Genomic DNA, 20,939 nt, shown 5'->3' on the forward strand with positions numbered 1-20,939 from the left:
AGTTGGGTTGCTAACCAACCACAGGGTCAACAGTTTGAAGCCATCCGCTGCTCCCTGGGAGAAAGATGAGGTTTTCTACTCCCATAAACAGTTAATGTCTCAGAAATCTACAGGGGCAGTTCCAGCCTGTCTTATAGGGTGATTATGAATCAGAATCAACTCCATGGTAGGGACATTTTGGATTAATAGGTCACAAATCACTACAATAATCAGCGGTGGTCATGTTCCTGGTTCTGTTGGTAAGGAATGCAGGCAGAGAGAGGGCAGTTGAGAGGACTGTTTCTGCCCCAGGGGAGTAAGGGCATCAATTGCAGTAACTTGATTGGCTGAGACGGCTGGAATGACTCAGCTAGTGTCACATGACCAGTCCCCCAGGTCTTCTCCATTCAGTGGCCACTGGCGCTAGAATGGGCAAGATGGCTCTGTCCCTTCCAAGTGTGGTACCGGGCCTGGGGAGATGAAGGAACTGGGAAGGGGCCAGAGTTGCTCTCTCCGGTGGCTTCAGGTCAGAGGCACTGCTCCGTCTTCCAGAGTGAGGGCTCTACGAGAGTGTTCAAAGAGGTCACGCAGGAAACACAAGACTTCTAGTGACTTCGGCTCGGATGTCTCAGAATGTCAGTTGCTTGCAATTTATCGATCAAGCGAGGCACTAAGAGAGGTTCAGATTCAAGAGGAGGGATGGGGTAGACCTCTCTCTTACCGATGGAAAGGCATCATTATAGAGACGGAAGGAATTGAAGTGCTCATCTTGGCAATAAGGAACTACATCAAGGGAGTCTGCTCACACGTGACTTTGTGAGGCAGTGGTCTTCGCGATAATTCACTGATAAAGACTTTCTTTCTTATGCTTTTATTTATTTATTTATTTATTTTTCTTTCTTTTTTTCCCCCGTGCAAGCTCCATTTTATTAAGTGGGATTTTGCAGTGGGAACTGGGGTTCTCAAAACAATTCGACCGCATGTGACAAAATAATAATAATTTATAAAGTATCAAGCATTCACGAGGAAGGGGGAGCAGGAAGGGGGGGAAATGAGCAGCTGATATCAAGGGCTCAAGTAGAAAGCAAATGTTTTGAGAATGACGATGGCAACAAATGTACAAATGTGCTTGACACAATGGATGGATGTATGGATTGTGATAAGAGCTGTACGAGCCCCCAATAAAATAATTTTTAAAAAATTCGACTGCCTGGATCTGGGTAGCTCTCTGGCCCCTCCCCGCCAAGATCTTGAAGACAAGAGCTGGGTATCAAATTACTTTAGACTTTATGCAAAGGAATGGCACAAATGGAAGAACAGAAGTGGTACAATTTCTAGAAAAGGGACTTGCATGTGCTGCGTCGGTGACTTGGGGAAGGCCAGGCTGCCGCTTAACTCTCTCCATCACTATCTCCCAGAGCATGCTTGTCCAAGAGATAACTCGGCCAGGCTGGAGTCTGGGGCCCCCACCTTGCGCAGGTTGGTGACACAGTCCAGCTCTTTGATGGATGTCACCTGCTCATCCAGGTACTGGGTCTCGATGAAGTCACAGGGATGGGGGTCGTTCTTGTCCATGGCCAGTTGGTGCAGCTGCAGCAGGGACTGGTGACACTCTTCTCCAGGTGCAGAGCACACTCCGTGGAGCTAAGCCCACTCTCCCAGTCGCACGGTCTGGTGTCTTGATATCCTGGGGGAAGATCCGGGGCCCCTTGTTGGTTCTGCAGCTTCATCAGTTTCTCTGCGTGTACCCCCTCCTCGTGAGACTGGTGCACAGAGTATGTGGCAAAATGCTTCAGAGCCACGTCATCACGGTTCTGCGAAGAATGTTGCCATATACTTTTCTTTGAGGGTCTAAGCACTCATAAATGTCTTCATATTATATAATATGACTGCTTGTCCTTTGGGTGGAAACTAAATATTTTATCCATCTGATCTGGTAGGCTATACTTACCAAAGAAGCCAAATACTTTAAATTATCAGTCAAAAATTATTACGATTTAAAATTGTTCCCAGTAATTCAGCTATAGAGTCATCTCATATTTATTTAGCATCTATTCTGCATTTGGGTGTGGGAGAAAGATGAGGTTTTCTATTCCCATAAATAATTAGTCTTGGAAATGCCTGGGGGAGTTCTACTCTGTCCTATAGGGTCAGTATGATTTGCATCTCATAGGGAAATTTGACTTAACATGGTTCTAGACTTCCTTGTTCTCAATGCAACTTGGTATAGGCCTTCATCATAACTTATTCAGATGTAGCTCGTAGGTCCCTAATTGGTCTTTTACCCATCCATCTCCAGTGGTTCATGTCATGTAGCACTTTACTGGTTGGATGGCTCTTAAAATCTGTACAAAGTAAAGAGGAGTCTATCCCATTCTCCGTAACCATGCCGTAGTTTCCTATCATCAGCAAGATAAAATGGCAACTCACTCACAGCCACCAAGGCAATTTTGACTCAGAGTGACCCTGTGGGACATAGTAAAATGGCCCCTGTGCCTTCACTTTAAATATTTACAGGAGCAGACAGCCTCATCTATCTCTCAGGGAGTGGTTGGTGGTTTCAAACTGCTGACTTTGTGGCTCGCAACCCAATGCATAGCCCACTACACCACCATGGCTCTTCAAAGTTGCAAGTAGCACATAGCCTTTAAGATTGTCATACTCTTCCTTCTCAGCTAGACTAATCTCCAATCACACATACTATTAAATACTGGTCATCTTCCCAATATGGCAACGCTTTTATGCCTCCATTCTTTTGTACCTGTGGTAGCTTCTTCCTGAACTATTCATGCCCTCTACTCCTGAACTCATCACTCAAAACTCATCCTTCTAAACTCAGCTCAAAATCGATGTCCTTTGTCTCAGATTACCACTTCCTTGGTATGCCCATGGTACTTGGAACATTAATTAAGCTACAATTATTACGATGCATGGAAATGATCTAATTACATGATGATTCTCCCCTGGTCGACTGTGGTCTCCTTGAAGCAGTGATTGTTATGTCTCTTCTGCTGGACGCTTTAGAAATTTTGAAAGTATATGGTTCAACAATGCCTTTGAAAGAATGTTTGTGGAGTGGTTGATCAAATGAATAGCTGCCTGCTTTGCAATTTCCTCATGCCTCTTTTCTTCATAGACACCAATCCTATCATGGGGGATGGAGGAAGTGGCATAGGGTTTTATCCTACCTACCCACTAGGCATTTTATTTTCTTGACCCTTTTACTTTTAATGAGAATTTCTCTCTAAGGGACATTCTTGGTCTCTGTCAGTCTTTCATTAAAATCACAGGGTATTCAGAATTGAATTGGCCACCCAACTCGATGTTTTGTATTCAATTTTATTTCTGGAGCTTCGCCCCACTTAGGGTCACTTTGTAGCCCTTTACAGGGGTGGATTCTCATTCACTGCGTGTCCCCACCATCATGCTTAATGCAGTCTTTTGCCCCCCAAAAGTGCTCCATAATTGCTTGTACAGTTTCAGAATATCAGTGGTGTTCCAAGATTTTCCTTTTCACATATTGATGGCTTTGACACCCAGAAGTGATTACAGCAGATACAACATTAACATACATGTGCATCTACATTTTCCCCAACTAATTAACGGTCAATGGAAGCTATACGGTCAGCTTGCAATCTGCTCTAGAAGATAGAATGATATAATTAAGGCACACTGCTTTCCCTTGGAATATAGCTCCTTTATTAACTAGCTGAAGGACCCCAGGCAAGCTACGGAATTTCTGTAAGCCTTGGTCTCATCTGTTAAATGAGGACTGCTCCAGGCACCTAGGAGATATTTAGTACACAGCAGGGTTTGTTGCTGTTTGTTTGTTTTTGTTATTGTGTGCTCTGTGGCTTGCTCAAAGCCGAAGCAGGGCACCTGGTGTGCTGATTAGCTAAAGGAGAGCACCCAGCAGAGAGCAGAAAGACTCCATTGTTTCTATAAAAGTTAGATGGAGAAGGCTTGTGAATGGGTTGGAAAAGGTCATGATTCAAACCCACTAAGCCAGGGTATCAAGGGGGAGAGCCCATCAGCCTTGTATCATGTTCATGAAGGCTATGCAAAAATAAGCAGATGGATGGTAAGATTCCCTAAAACTTTCATCTCTGATAATTTTACATAGTTTTAAAGTAAAATGAGTGATAGCATTGTAACTATTACTTGATTATATCTTTCTCCTGAAACAAGATTTAAGAATGTTTTATTGTGAATTGTGGGAAGGTTTACAGAGCAGATCATCAGTTTTACATCCAACAATTCATGCATATTTTACCTCAACTTATCCATTGCAATCCCCTCTGTCTACCATCACCCATCCCACTTCCTCCCTGTGTTTCTCTGTTTCAATTCCTCCTTCTTTCCCAGCCCCCTGAAATTTGTCCTTGGATAAATGATGTCCTTTTGATCTTCAATGGCTGTTTATTGAAACTAGATTGTCACATTACTGAAATGTGTGTTCTTGATCAACAGCAAAACAAAAATCCTACTGCCGTTGAGTCAATTCTGACTCCTAGCAACTTTATTTACTGTTTCTGAAACTGTCTCTCTTTATGGGAGTTGACAGCCTCATTTTTATCCTAAGGAGCAGTTGGTGGGTTTCAACCACCAAACTTGAGGTTCCGGAATCTAACCCATTTCACCCCTAGGGTTCCTTATATGTTGTTGGGAATGTGTTAATCTGAAAATGCTTCTGAGGAATGATCCAACAACCGTAGAACAATTGCTTTTGCTGATGACTACCTTCTTCAGAGGTGAACGGATTTGTTTAATATTTTAAAGCTGGTAAGTCTCACAGCTGGACGTAAGAGAAGGAGAGACTCCCGAAAGAAAGAATCTTCAACAATGAATGACACTAACCTAAATATATACACTCAACTTAGTGTGTTAGTGGAAAGTTGGTGGTTTGTTGCTTAAATGACTGTACAGAGATTGAGATGTCTTTAGTTTTATGGCTAAAGCAGCAATACTATAGATCTTATATGTCAGAGGACTCAGAAATATGGTTTCAGGGGGTCACTGCTTTCCAAGAGTTACTCCTCCAGCTTCCTAGGTGGCCAAAGTTCTGTTTAATGAATTGTTTGTTCCATAATTAGTATCCCTAAGAGCAGATCTTGGGATAAGTGCTGCCTCGTGTTAAACTCACACTTAGGTGTAACTGACGGGTGTTCCTTTTTAGAAAGCACTAATTGTACAGAATGTCAGACAGGGATGGGAGTCGGGAAGGATCCAACAGAGAGGACAGGGATAGATGGAGTAGATTATGTTGTCCCATATTTTAATGAGGAGCAACACTAACTACAGATGGCTTCTGTCTCAAGGCTGTGAGAAATGATATCTCCAATTTTGCTTTAGAATCGCGGGCCCAAGGATGTGCTCCGGGTTTGGATATTACTGATAACGAGATACCTGTGCAGCGAACCTCATCGATCCAGAAAATGATATATACCATCGGAGGAGCAGCAGCAGGACCAGGAGCCAGAGCATGGAATAGAGTGGTGTACTGCTTTTGTGCCGGAGGCTGGCTTTGAAGTCTGGTGCCAGTGGACACTGGATTGAGGAAGATGGACTTGCTGACCCACAAAAGTGGAGTTGAGGACCTTCGGGCTGAGACTAACTGGAGTAGGTGTGTCAGGGACTTTGTTAAGGGATCTGGGTTTACTGATCCATGGAAATTGAACTGAATGCCTTGGGGTTGAGGCTTCCAGTGGAGTGGTATGCCCCTCTGGGAATTTATTATCAGACCAGAGAGAATTTTGTAATTTATCCAGATAAACAGCATTCCTGAGCATTTCTCCCGGGCATGGCAATATGCTAACTTCCTTAATAAACCCTTTAATCATGAATTTTGTCTGTTCTATGTAGCCATGGAAATGAATATTAGAGAAGCAAAGCGGAGACCATTAAGACAATGCAATTGGTGTCAAAAGTGGGATTATCGTTGGTCTTGGAACCACGGCTTCTGGCAGAAAACAAAGCAATTTCAACTGACATGGTGAAGAACTTTCCAATGGCACCAGCATCCTCCCCCAACCCCTCTTCCCCAGACCCTCCTGAGAAATGTAAGAATCTATCCAGAGGGGATCCTCCCTTTGTGCCCCTCATGCTGAGTGACAACACACATTCCCAATGGTGTGCAAACCAGCCCATCATGCCATTACCTTCCTCTCTTTGGATCACATATGTTTCAAATGCCCATTCCAAGTTTTTATCAAACCATTTCTCTGAGGGTGGTAGGCAACATGGTCTGTCCATCTAATAGAGTGGTTCTCAACCTTCCTAATGCCACGACCCTTTAATATAGTTCCTCATGTGGTGGTGAACCCCAACCATAAAATTCTTTTCATTGCTACTTCATAACTATAATTTTGTGACTGTTATGAATTGGGTGACCCCTGTGAAAGGGTCGCTTGACCCTTTCAAAAGGGGTCACGACCCACAGGTTGAGAACCGCTGATCTAATATAAGGTTTCTTGGTCCACTGCTGCACCTTGTGGGCTGTAAACTATGCTCCTTGGTCTGAGGAGGTCTAACTAGGTGGCCCAAAATGGTACTGCATTTTTGTTCCAACCTCTTGATGGTGTTTTTAGCATCCGTCAACGTTACTGGATATGCAAAGCCTAGTTCGGAGTAAATGTCAATTTTTGTGAGGATCTACATGTAGCTACACGATGCCACAAGTATCGTTGATCTGATATAATCAATTTGCCAACTATGTGCAGGGCCTTCATCCCAGGGAATCTGTCCCATAACTATTGGAAACCTCTGTCTCTCCTGTTGGCAGACAGAACAGGCCTTATTGGTATTTTGTGCCTCAGAGGGTGGAAGAGGAAGGTGTTTAAATTCAGCCCATCCCTGCATTGCTGCAGCGCCTCCATGTTCATTTTTCTCATGGACCCAATTCACCTTCTACAGGGGACACACCAACATGTCTACTTGCTGGTGGTCATGAGTTCACTCCTCCTGCGTCTCAGAGGGCTAATTTTACACAGAGCAGGATGGCATCCCAGGGAACCTTGTTCGCAACCACTCACAGTTGAACCCTATCAATATCTTACCCCACTTTCTTACCAGACCCATGCAGGGAAAGGTTGGGTAGGAGTTCAATAATTCACTGCACCTGCAGACTTGGGAAGCAATGGAAGTAGTTCCCATCAAGCCAAAGCCACTGGCATCCAGTCCATTTCAGCACACACTGACCCTTTACCGGGCTTCCAAACTGTAAATCTTGATGGGAGCAGACAGCTCCATTTTTCTTCTGAGGAGCAGCGGGTGGTTTTGATTTGCTGATCTTTCAATATTGGTACACTGCACCCTGATTGGCTCGTCTCCTCCCTGCAGCCCTTCTGCAAGGGGATGTCTAACATGCAAGATCCACAAGGGCATATGTGTTTGTTTCTGGCTCACAGGTGTGTTGGCCTCAGTGTCTAAAACAAGGTGTGGTATGTATTAGAGGCTCAGAAAATATCTATTGAATAACTAACTGTATGTATATATATATTCACCACACACACACACACACACACACACATATGGTGGGTGAATGAATGTAATTAAAACACGAAGGGAACACTGTCAAATAACATTGGCATCTTATCTCAGACATTTGTGCCTTCCCACTTAGTGGGGCTCAACTACAGACCCTCTAGAACTATGCTAGCCATGTAGTCATAGAGCTGCTACCCTCATGTGGATATTCAAGTTGAAATGATTTAACATGAAATACAAGGAAAAAACGCAGTCTCTGTCAGAGTAAGCACATTTACGTGCCCTAAAACAGCCACAGGAGGCAAGTGGCTGTCTCACTGGGCAGCGTAGACAGAGAACATTTCCATCATCTCAGGATAGTGGACAGCGCTGCTCCCAAGTCTGGACCTTTTCTCAGCAGGGACTCACAGGACATTGGGGTAAAGGGTCCTCCAAAGTAGTGGTTGGTGTGGATTGTGACAGGCTCTTGTGATTCTGCTGCTTTTCCTAACCTCGGGGAATGCGAGAGCCCAAGTATATCCGGTCAAGTGCTGCCAAAAGATACAGATACATGGCCAGGTAGCTTAGCTGCTGCCAAAATTGTAAGGGAAGTCAAGTCTTCGAAGTGTATTCCAAGTGAAATTCCATCAGTGCACATCGCACACTGCCAGGCAAGAGGGATCGACACTTTCTTATTTCTTTAGGTCCTGGATAGAAGAGGGAATCAGAGCCAGTCTGATCCGTGAGCTCCCTGGTGTGCTTCCATTGTTGGGCCAACGTTTACTTGAAGAAGAAGTTGCCGGTATGGGATGGGAGCCTGTGCAGTCCTCAGCCTTTGCTCTATTGTTCCAAATAATTCAGCTCAGGGGGGCAAAATAAGTAAAAGCTCTGCGTTTCCTGGGCCCCATCTTCGGAGGAGACAGCCTGGCGTGGCTGTTCAGCATCCAGCTTGAATCTGCCTGGTGCAGGGAGGTTTAGTTGTGACGTGTTGACAAAATTCCTTGTCGACCTTGTTTACACCCTTGGTTTTCTGTCATAAAATGGAGGTAATAATAATAATAATGACAGTGTTTAGGTCATAAAATGTTTACATCGAGCTTTAGTTTATAGAAGCTTTGAAAATGACTTTTTTTTCCCAGTTCCCCAAGCAAACTTCTGAAGAGACTAGAATTACGGGGAAAGGAGAAAGGGTAAACCTCAATTCCGTAAATAATTTGTCAGACCCGCAACCAACTCTGGGAGACCTTGTGGTGAATGTATTTTCTCTGTTTTTGTTACTTTTCGATAATAGATTCGTTTCTGTTTGGGGTGAAATTTTTCTTCCTTATACATTTTCCATGGGCAACTGTCCAGTTGATTTGTCCCTTGCTCCAGCCCCAAGTGGTACTCCTCAATAAAGAGCTTCCTGTCTGTCATTCTAACTGCCATGGAGGCAGTTCTGACTCGTTGAGACCCTGCCGCATGCTAGAGCTGCCCCTGTCAGTTTCCAAGCCTGCAACTCATTTCAGGAACAGAAAGCCTCATCTGTCTCCCATGGAGTGGCTGGTGGCTCAAACTGCAGTTCACAGCCCACGAGGAACCTCGGCCACAGGCCTCCTCTTGGCCTTCGTAGGCTATGGCTAATGCCCATTTGGAAAAGTCATGGAACGCATTGAAAGCTTGCCATCATTTACAGCGACATCATCCGTGGACGATTTTCTTCACCTGTTCCAACAGTCTTTTAGGCGGATGAATTTCTTATTTCTTCCACTGGTTTATAATTTCATGCAGTACTTGAGTGCGTGAAAATAATATATTAAAAAACCAAACAAACAGCCATTGAGCCAATTCTAAATCATTGAAACCCCAGAAGACCGGGTCGAACGGCCTCTGTGGGCTTTTGAAGCTGTAACACATTCTGGAAGGAGGAAGTCTCATCTTTCCTCCTGAGCTGGTGGCTGCAAACTGTCGGCCTTGGGAGTATCTGCATGGCTCCGGGCTCCGTTCTAGTGAACGAGAGGATATTCAGAGCATGTTGACATTCTCTTCGCACAGTGAGGACTATCAAGCGATCACAAGACTCTCTCCTCTGACCCAGATGTGGTCTCCAAGTCATTCTCAACGAATCCGTGTAGGACACTCCTACCCGCTGACACGCAAGAAGAAAATTGTTCGCCATCCCTGCTGTAAACAGAATAGGATCTCAAATATATTCGCAAATGCTGGACGCCAAGAAGACTGTTGGGTTAGGGGGCTCCAATTTTAGGTTTGTCTCTAAACACACTGAACTGTGGCTTCCATGGTTGTAGAGAAGTTGATTATTGCTCATTCAAGTCTCTTGGGAATCTCTGCTCTCGGACGGACATTTTCTTTACGTTGGACATATCCAGAAAATAAAAAATACAAAAAGATGTTTATCGGTTCCAGGAAAATAAAAGACTTTATTGTAACCGAGAATTTTCTAGAGAGCAGAAGTACAGACTTGGGTTAACCCTGAAATCCTGCCTTAATGCATCTTCTTGCATTGAAGAAGCTTGTAAAGCAGGCATCATTGCTATCTGTAGGTTTCATATATTCTCTGGCTCATAATCAACACCTGAGAATTGCATGGACAATCTGGGGGGCGGGGGGAGTCCATGAATAACACAACATCCAGGCATTTATGATTGATGATACTCCTGGGTGAGATGCCCATCTACTATATTTCTATCAGGTACAGGTCCTGATGTCAACCAGGTTGACTCCAACTTCCCTTCATTTTGGGTAGAGGAATGAAATACTAGCACATTTTGCTATTTGAATCTCACACAGATGTACTTTACATGTATTTGTGGTTTTTAAAGCCCTCGCTATCTCTTTTCATGAGAACCAGGCTATGCAGTAGGATTTGAAAAAAAATAATCTGCTAGAAATCAAGTAGGTAAGTAGATGTATCACTGTGAGATAATATAAAGTATCTCTTAAGGCAGGGAGACCACGGACTGCAGGGTGTGCAGAGCAGGGGAGAGGTCTGCTCAATGGTTTCTGGTGGAAATGGAAGGTTCCTTGGATGAGAAATGGTTCCAGAGAAAGACTGAGGTCAGAAAGGAAAGGGTGTGAAGTCCTACCAAAGGAATGTGAACTTGACCTGTATATTGATGGGGATCCGCAAAGAAGTTCTTGAGGATCTGAGGAGGGTCTCCAGAGTTGCACTGGGGGATCCGACTGAGGCAGAGAGAGGGAGGCTGTATGCCAGTGGTTGTTAAAGTGTGGTCCCCGAACCCCAAATATCCGCATTTCATTGATACTCTTGCAATCCAAATTCCAGGATCTGAACAAGACCTATTGACTTTGAAATTTGGAGGGTGAAGCTCAGCAATCTGAGTATTAATAAGTCTGAGGCAAAATACTCAGCAGGCTACTAACTTAAAGGTCAGAGGTTCTAGTTCACTCTAAGGTGCCTCAGAAGAAAGGGCTGGTGATCCACATCTGAAAAAAAAGTAAATGAAACCCTGTGGAGCACAGGGCTACTCTGCCACACACAGCGTCCCAGGAGTTGGTTGACTTAAGATACAGTTTGAGAACCACTCTTCCCGGCCTTCCATCCCAGCCGGAATCAGTAATTCTGAAACTCATCTGCCATAGAGCGTGCACTGCTATCTGAGATTTTGTTTGAAGGAGGGCTTCCCAGCCACCACATTTACTTCCATGTAGTCGACGCTGATTCCTAGGACCCGGTAGGACAGGGTAGAACTTCCCCTGTGAGTTTCCAAGACTGGAACGCTTTCTGGGAGTCTAAAGTCCCGTCCTTCTGAAGGAGGACTTACGGGCTTTCGTAAGTAAAAATAGCTTCTACAGACAAATTGGGGATTAGGACTCTTTACTGGCTGTCCATTTCAATTGCAGGGTCAACGCAAACAGAGGAAGAATGCCAGTAATGACTGTGCCTATGCGAACAGCTCAGAGTCACCACTAGAAACCAACGAGGATCATTTAACTTTGAAATTCCCTGGCTTTTCTTGTATCATTTTCTCCCTTTTCCTTTCACCCTTAAAATGGACTGTATATTTTGAACTAGCCAGGAAACAGTTTCCAAAGGAACTAAGTGAACCGGATGCTCTTAACAAAAATCACTGCAAATAAAAATATGAACAGAGAGTCTATCGGGGCTGTGAAGATGAGTCCTTTTGTGTTATAACTTTCTTTACAGGGGAATTCTTCCCCTGCCTGACAGATGTTTGGAACCAAGAACACTTGTAGCCAAAAAATGAAATGAGGTGATTCGTGCTAAAAGTATCTTTCAAGTCCCCTGGTTTCCAAGGAAAAAACTGGCAGACAGTACAAAGCGATGGTGGTAACAATGCAGTGAATTGTGTGAGAAGAATGAATGTGAGGCATTGAAACTGCAGCTAGTTTCTAGAGAATACTGGAGACGAATAAAGTGAAATCCAATTTCTATACATTTTAAAATGTATAGAATGTTTCTGAAAGTGAAGCCCATGGGCTACCTCTGACTGGAATTAGTTTGGATTCGGGTTTCAAATACAGTTTCCTGGGCTCCATCCCAGGTACATAGAATCAGGGTACTGTAGGGGAATCCGTATCTTACAAAACTCTCCAGGTGATTCTCAGGCCCATGGAAGTTTGTTACACACACTTGTTTTTTGTAAAACAAGTAGCCAAGACTTTGCTAGGCAGATCTCAGAGGAACTTAGATAGAATCTTTGCAATCTTGGCGTTGATGGACTTAGACTAAAGGTTGTGAACCGCGGTTGGTTTTGACAAGGGATTTCTTATAATGGATTACCAGTTATGTGTTTTTCTGATATTTTTTCTTCATGTTATAGGCCATGATTTCCTAATGAATGTGACATTGAGCATCCTGAGGTCACTGGAATCAATGTAGGGAACAGATCGACTAATTGAAATGAAGAAAACTTATTCTACCCAATGTTTCTTTCTTCCATGAATGCTCCATACGTTTGTAAAGCCCCAGTTTCATTGTCCTCCTGGGAGCACAACATCGGAGGGCCACATAGGAAGCTGTAAATCAAAGGGTAAACACATTTATTTTATTTTATATTTTCCTAAATAAATGGTGCCACTGTAGCCTTGAGGGGCTTGGATTCAAATGACACAGGGGTTTATATATTTTTGTGTATCTAGTGCTCAGAATAATTTATAGTAGTTTATGATTTGGCATCCGCTTGATGGCACTGAGTTGGTTGCTTGGTTACGCCTCTTCTTGCCGTTCCAGAGAGCAGTCCCCAGCATCCAAGTGGACATGCTTCTATTAGTTCAAATATGATTGATGATAACTTTTGAGGCAATATCATATTTTTTTCATAGTATTATGAAATATTGGTCACTGTCCAAGTAGTGACCAGCATTTATTCAGCATTACAAAATACTTGATGACTGATTTGAAAAGCCACATGACCAGTTCTATTGTTAAATCTTCACTTAAATTTCAAACACATCTAAATAGATATAATTATGTCTTGAAAAATTATATATAGGATAGATGTGATATATAATGATATACAGTATATATGCAGATTGCAGCCCAAGGCGTAACCAATTATACCACCACGGCTCCTCATGTAAAGTTGTTTACATATAATTAATGAACCTGGTATTATTAGATTGAATGGAACACACACACAACACCAGAGAACTGTATCCTAGATTTTTGTTCATTTTATTCTTCCCTCAGCCCTGCTCAGCCGGATTCCTTTTCTCTGTGTTGAGTTATACAAATCAAAAAACTAAACCCGTTGCCGTCAAGTGGATTCCAACTCATCCTGTTCTCACAGGGCAGAAGAGAACTGCCCAGGGGGGCTCCCAAGACTCTCCATCTTTAGTCAGTAGACGGCCACAGCTGTGTTTGGTGGAACAACTGGCGTGCTCAAGCGGTGGACTCTTTGGTTAGTAGCTGTGAGCTTCACCACTGTGCCACCAGGGCTCCTTATGGATCATAGAAGAGAGGGCCAAGAATTTGCTTTTGCCCCTCTAAGGGAAATGTCAACTAATTTGGAGAAGAGCTTACAAACACACACTTCACAGAGAGCCACTGGCATTTTTTTGTCTGTCCAAGGGGTTTCCGTGGTTTCCTGTTTCCTTGATGAGAGAGTTTGGAAGCAGAATCAAGTCTGGGTGTGATTTCTTACAGCGAATTCTCGAAAGAAGACAGCGTCGATAAAATGAGCAAAAACAGAAACGAGCACTTTAAATCCGTCCATTTGAAATGTGTCTCCTTCTTCTCCCTTGGCATTCTGGTTACGTCTAAGTCATGCTGGAATACAGACCACTGAGATGAATTGCTTTCTGTGGCAGATCTTACAGAGACAAATGATAGGGCTTTGACATCCCTTCAGCATTAGATGGGAATTTCTTTTGAGCAGCAGATAGCATGATGGGTCACTGCACAGAGCGAAATGCTCCAGGGTGTGCGGATGAGGATGCTGATGGTGGTAGTCTACACCTGGGTTCCGAAAATGTCTGGTTTACACGTGCCTTTTTCTGGTGTTTGGTCATTTCATTGTGGACTTAGAACTTTTGCAATGTCTCTCTGAAGGCATGTCGTTACGAAACTTGAAACCACCCAGCGGATGTTGGTTTTTACATCTCTAGTTGGTCCATCATTTATGCCTTTGCCTCAGGTAATTCAAAAAATGGAGGAACCCTTATGAAGCTTCTTTCACATAGGAAAATGAGATTTTTACTTGAAGTACATTGCTATTCCCCTGCCCTCAAGGGTACGTCATTCGCTCATTTATTTTTCACAAGGTGATTGTTGTTTTCGAATGCTATTGAGTCAATTCTGACTCACAGCAACATCCTAGGACAGAGCAGAATGGCCTGCTTGGCCACTGAGGGAACGCTTTCTCACAATATCTGATACAAATTCCATGGGCACATAAAAATGTAGACAATTGCACCACTGATCATTTCCCTGAAATGCTAAACAGACTACATTAAAGTTTTATGGCTTTCTGCTACCAATAGATTCTGCTTCTTGTCCTAGGGTGTCTGAAAATTGTATGTCTTGATTATTTTCGGGCACAAAGATTTCCAATTAAGCATAAAGTGTCTGTAACAGAATTTGGAAGAGTGAGGGGCAGCATCTCCGAACACAGATTCATTCCCATGCCTTTTTGTTGCTGATATTTTGCACTGATGAAGAAGTGAGGGGCAAGCTCACATTCTCTGTATCTGAGATTCAGGTTGAGAATTATCCAGCAAAGTAATCTCTGATGGCAACTTTAAGGCCCTACATTCTGACAGGTGTTCGCGACAATGGACATGGCTGTTCATTGTTCTGCTTCAAATACCATCACAGACAGAAGTGGAATCTCTAATCTCTAGTATTTAATCTCTTAGGTAAATTGGTCTAAAGTTGTTTTTTTTACTGAGCTCAATTTCATAAAAAAAAAGTCATATGTGGATGGTGGATGTTGTCTTTTTTATTTTGCAGCAAAATAAACTAGAACCTACTTCTTAGACTATGATCAAATAGAGTCTAGTGTGGAGGCACTAAGCAGGAGAAGACATTATTTCGAAAACAATCCCCTATTAAGCAGCAGAAATTAAGGCAAGGACAAATATCAAATTTATACTGAAGTTTCGATGGAAGAATGGTGATGCTTTGCAAAAAGTCTATGGAGACAATGGCTCAAAGAAATCAGCAATTTACAAATGGATGGCCTATTTTAACGAGAGAAGACATGGTTGACAATGAATCCTGCTGCAGCAGATCATCCACATCCATTTATGAGAAAAACATAATCTCAGTTGTGCCCTAATTTATTAGGTCTCGACCCTGGTGGTGTAGTGGTTATGTGTTGGGCTGCGATCTGCAAGGTTGGCAGTTTGAAAACATCACCAGCAGCCCCAAGAGAGAAAGAGAGGTGGAAAGCTTTCTACTCTTGTTAACAGTTACAGTCTCAGAAACCCACAGGGGCAGTTGTATCCTGTCCTATAGGATCGTCATGAGTTCAAAAGGACTTGATGGCAGTGAGTTTGATTTGGTTTGAGATGATTAACAGCAGAAAAAAATAATGAGTACCATAGATGTCTCAGTTTTACCAGTTTACGTAATTCTGACTGAAAAATTAAAGTTGAGCAAACGTTTTGCTCAATGGATGCCAACATGGTGGCACCCAGGTGAGTTACGGAAAAAGTAGGGTTTCTCTGGAAATTTTAAATAAGTGGTATCAAGATGCTGAAACATTGCTTGGAAGAATTGGAATAGGAGAGGAGATTTTACCAGTATGGTCCTGAAGACAAAGCACAATCAAAGCCATGTCTACTAAGTGGTGGTCAAATGGAGGTGGCAGGTGTTTGGGGATGCTCAACCCATTTTGCTTGCTGATCTTGTGGAGGGCCAATGAATGATATCATCACCTTATTATGAGAGTGTTGAGATTCGCCACAGCTTTAGCAGAAAAACACCAGGAAAACTTCAACAGAGAATCCTTCTCCATCTCAACAATGATCCTGTTCATCCCTCCCCTCACATAAGAAAAATCTTTTTTTTTCCACAATAAGATCTTTTATTTGTCAACCTTAAGTCTGAATTTTAAACAGATTCTTGAACTAGTGGCTCATAGCCATCAGCTCGTTCCACTTTCATAAGGAAAATCTTGCAAGCCTTTCAATGGGAAACCATTAGACATCCTCTTTACAGATTCAGACTAAATTATTGCAGTCGCCTAATCATCAAAAATCTTTAAGAGGCACCCATTTTTCATCAGCTAAGAATGGGTTCGTGGACACCCATTGCTTTGACATGGTTAAATTCACGTCACCCTAGTTCTTCAGGATGGACTAAATGGCTGGTATCTTTGCTTATAAAAACGTCTTGAATTGGATGGAGCTAAACAAGGTTTTTATTTTATATTTCTGCCTTTTAATTCATTTTTTCCACAAACTTTTTGAAGACTACCCATACGAACTACATACATATTCTTAAATGTCCTAAATTGTGTCATATATAGTACTTATATATTGATGTAGGAGTCCTGGTGGTGTAGGGGTTACACATTGGGTTGCAATCCACATGGTCAGTAGTTCAAAGCCACCAGCAGCTCAGAAAGAGAAAGGCTGGGCATTCTTTCCTGTCAACAGGAACAGTCTTGGACACTCACAGGGGGTCGCTATGAGTCAGCATTGACTCAATGGCAGGGAAAGAGTTTTATATATTTAGTGGAAACTGCACTCCATGAATAGTTGTTTGTAATGTTTAGTCATTCATGATTGGGAAATAAAATCTGACAGTATTTCGGAGGCGATGAAATATGATTAGGAAAAGGGATTTGTAACTCATTATAAAGTATGTCAGAGGGTAATAGAAAATCTACTGCAACTGTAAGAAAAAATGTTTGACTTTTTCTTTTGGGCAATATATGCCATAGAACAGAGATGTGTAAGGGGAAGGATAGATAAGAATTTAATTACAATCAGCTCTTAGTTTATCCCAACCCATTTGAACTGTGATAGATACATTCTGTCTTTTTCTACTTCAAGTAATCTCATCTGAAAAAGCAAATCAGTTTTGCCAACTACAATTTGCTTACAGAGTTATTCTCTTTCAAATGTATATTCTCTGAAGGTGGTTAATAACAGGGATTTCAATGACAAAATATACAAAGTTCTCCATGACTCAAAAATAAGATCCAAATTTCATTTTCTTCTTCAAGAATATAAAATGAAAAGCTAAATTGCTGAATATACACATCTTCAGTGCTTAAAACACACACACACACACACACACACACACAAATCAAACTCATTGCCATCAAGTCAATTTGGACTCCTGGCCATCCTATAGGACAGAGTAGAACTGTCCTAGTGGGTTTCAAAGGTTGTAAATCATTATGGGAGTAAAAAAGCTTCATCTTTCTCCTGTGGAGCAACTGGTAGGTTTGAACTTCTGATCTTGCAGTGATCAGCCCAACACATAACCCACTATGCCACCAAAGCTCTGTTTTAGTCCTTGGATTATTTAACAACATATCAAATGAACTTTAAAAAATTATATTTAAGTTACCAAATTAATTTCAAATTAAAATGCAATGAGTTAAAAATTCTAATTCTGCCCTGGCATAAAAACTCAATAAACAGGGTGTGTTTGAAATGTTGATCTGATTTTATAGGTACATACACACATCGGTACACACACACATATCAAACTCATTGCCATCTAATTAATTTTGACTCATAGCAACCCTATAGGGCAGAGCAGGACTGCCCCTGTGTGTATCCAGGACTGTAAATCTTTACGGGAGCTGAAAGATTCCTTTTTCTCCAGCAAACTGGCTGGTGGTTTCGAAGTGCTAACCTGTGGTTAGCAACCTTCCTGTCCATCCTCCTCCACTAGGGCTCCTTTTAAATCTATGTAGGGTGGCTTATATAATCACATATGCATTTCCATCTATTTATAGTGAACTAAGTTGGATTGTGTTGAAATCAAAGCAGAAATACTTTCTGGTGAATGGAGTCCACTTGCTCCAAATTTTTTGTTAGCATAAAGAAAGCACACCATTGCAAACTCATTTAGAAAGGATTCCTGTGCTTAGATTCACTCTCTCACTAAGCTAAATAAAACCCATTGTTGAATCAATTCTGACTCATAGTGACCCCATAGAATAGCCCCAAAGTGTTTCCAATCTTTACGGAGAAAGACTGACACATGTTTATCCTATGGAGCTGCGTGGTGCATTTGAACTATCAACCTTTTGGTTAGCCATCATGTGCTTTAACAGCTGGGCCACCAAGACTTCAGTTTTCAAGCTAAATAAAGATGATTAATTCTGGTAGTTAATTAAGTGGCACCCAAAACCTTCTGACTTAATTTTTTCATAACTGTGTAATTGCTTTCCTAGGGTCAAAGTGCACTTTTAGCAAGACACTGTCAGGTCAACAAATTCAAAGCCTCCTTGGGTTTCTTTTTCAAACAAGTAACCATTTGTAACATCACATGTTTATTAAGCTTTTAATGGTTAAAAATACCCCCAAACAATGCTCTGAAACCCTATGTTGACTGGGGAGTAATGAACAGGGTCTTAAAAGTTTGTCACTAGCCACCTCATGAAAACTATTGACCTCTCCCTCTCTGAAGCAAAGAAGGGTAATCACAATATAAGATGCATGAAAGACAATAGACAAATAAACATTGGCCTCCATGATCTGACGCCAGAAGAACTGGATGGTGCCTGACTGCCAGTATCAACACAAAACAAGACCTCTCTGTGCCATCAAGTCAATGCCAACCTACAGCGACCATATAGGACCTGGAAGAACGGCCCCTGTGACTTTCTGAGACTGTTCATCTTTACAGGAGTAGAAAGCCCCGTCTTTCTTCCACGGAGTGGCTGATGGATTTGAACTGCTGACCTAGAAGAAAAACCACTACAATCCCAGTGCTCTTAAACTACCACTACCAGCTGCTCTGAAAAGATCTCTTTAGAGTGGGAGAAAAATAGAGAATAGAACTCGGTCATAAAAGAGACGAGGTGTAGTGGTCAAAAAGAGCCTAGTGGGACACCCAATACTATGACCCTTGGTCACTCTTCAGACTTGGAACTCAACTCACCCCTAGACTCAATTTTCAGCTAAACGATAGAAAAATCTATAAGGGAAACAATAACACTGTGAAGTATATACACCTTAGAATAGGCCAGTGAATGCTATCAAAAGGGCAGCATTTACACAAGGACAAAGTTCAGAAGGGCAAGAAAAGAATGGGAGATGGAAACAAGAGATACAAGGAGGTAGTGGGATAGGTAATTTTGCATTGCAGTTTTGCAATCAATGAGATGAAACACGTGTATGAAACATTGAATGGAAAACTGAGATGTTCTGTAAGCCTTCACCCAACTCACAATAAAAAGTAAGAAAAAATGCCCAAGATATTAAGATTATATCTTCATTTTTTAACCTCAGCACAAGTTATGGGCATAATTTCCTGTTCTTTGACAAACATTCTAGGTTCATGTGTTTGTATAGATCTCATAGAAATCATGGTTTGGCCCCTTTGATCACTAAATCATTAGAACTAATGCTACCAATTAGAATTAAGGGTATGGCTTTTTTGCTTGACTCTTGTGGTCTGGGTTGAGGAAGGAAAAGGAGTTACATAATATAAGATTAGTCATCTTGAACTTTGGTTTGCAATCAAGAATGCATTGGTTCTTATCTTTATGGATTATGCACAGAATAAAAGAATATCAGAAATTATAAAAATGCAAAGCGAAGATAAAGGGAACTTACATACCACTGTCTGTTTAAAAGAGGATGTCACTGGAGTCCTGCATGAGAAACACTGACTTGTCTATTGCAAAGCACATTTCGAATTTTCATAATGGACTAAATATAATTCTGGTCTCAGGTCGCAGGGTTTGTGACCTTGGGCAAGTCCCTTCACTTCTCTGTGTATCTGTCCCCTGGACTAAATGATTTGGAGTCTAACCCAGCTGTAAAATGGGTAGCATTTTTTAAAACAGAATCAGAAAGGGCAACTTTTTCAGTTTTTAACATTTTCAAGGCACATGAACCACAAATGACAAACAATTGGCACGAAGTCCAGGCTTCCATCAAGTGTAGACACAGAATACCTGCAAAGCTGAGGTGAAGAGATTCTTATTTTTGAACCCAGCTTTTAGAGAAAGGAGCATTCTGAATTTACGTCTTGTGGGTATGTGAAATTAATTGTGCATGGCTCTTCTATTCATTTCTTTATAACTCCTAACAAGTGATTGGGTGGGGCCATGCAAATAAGACAGAGAGGACTCTAACTCAGGGACTGGTCGGTTTTACCTTTCCTCTGGGTGCAAGAGACTCATCTCAGAAGCAGGAACAGAGAGATTTCCTGGGACCATCAAGGAAGAGGAGCCAGCAGTGGCGCACCTTCAAGATCCCTGTCTGAAGTGGTAAGGTAGCACATGCCTTGCCACCCAGAGACCAGGGGTACCAGAGTAAAGGAGCTGTGTGCAACTGAGACCATGTGGCAATGAGGTAAAGCAGCAGGCAGGACACCTGGCCAATAGAGCCCAGGGAACCACAGGCTGAGAGGCTGGGGACCAGAGAGAGACGTGCCTGTAGGCTGATCCTGACTTGTGGTCATCTGTTCACTTCCCTAATACACCTCTGCAATTGTGAATATTGTCTGTGAGTTGTGTGGCCACTGCAACTGCTTATCACACCCAGTAGAGGAGTGTCATGGGGGAATAGTTGGTGTCAGAAGGGTGGAGAACGGAGGCATGTCCGACCTTCTGGCATGAAGCTTGGGCTACGATGGAGTTGAATTTTCCTTTTCCCTACTGAAGCTGAAGGAGGTTAGATGAGCTCCTGCCCCCACACGTATCAAGTCCTCTTGTCTATATTTCATGAATACAATACAGTAAGTGCAATGTAAGTGCTCGCTGCCACTCAGTCAATTCTCTCTTAGAGACCCCATAGGACAGGGTAGAATTGCCCCTGTAGGTTTTTGAGACTGTAACTCACCACAGGTGTAGAAAGTCTCCTCTTTCTCTTGC

The 20,939-nt window shown here is 42.3% G+C and overlaps 1 pseudogene; it reads right to left on the bottom strand.

Moving 5' to 3' along the window:
• Window positions 1–1,127: 1,127 nt before the first annotated feature.
• Window positions 1,128–8,859, bottom strand: LOC123521508 (annotated as a pseudogene).
• Window positions 8,860–20,939: the final 12,080 nt, after the last annotated feature.

The sequence above is a fragment of the Echinops telfairi genome, unplaced genomic scaffold (genome assembly GCF_000313985.2).
Source record: "Echinops telfairi isolate 266 unplaced genomic scaffold, ASM31398v2 ScPeMD7_22;HRSCAF=79, whole genome shotgun sequence".
Classification (NCBI taxonomy): domain Eukaryota; kingdom Metazoa; phylum Chordata; class Mammalia; order Afrosoricida; family Tenrecidae; genus Echinops; species Echinops telfairi.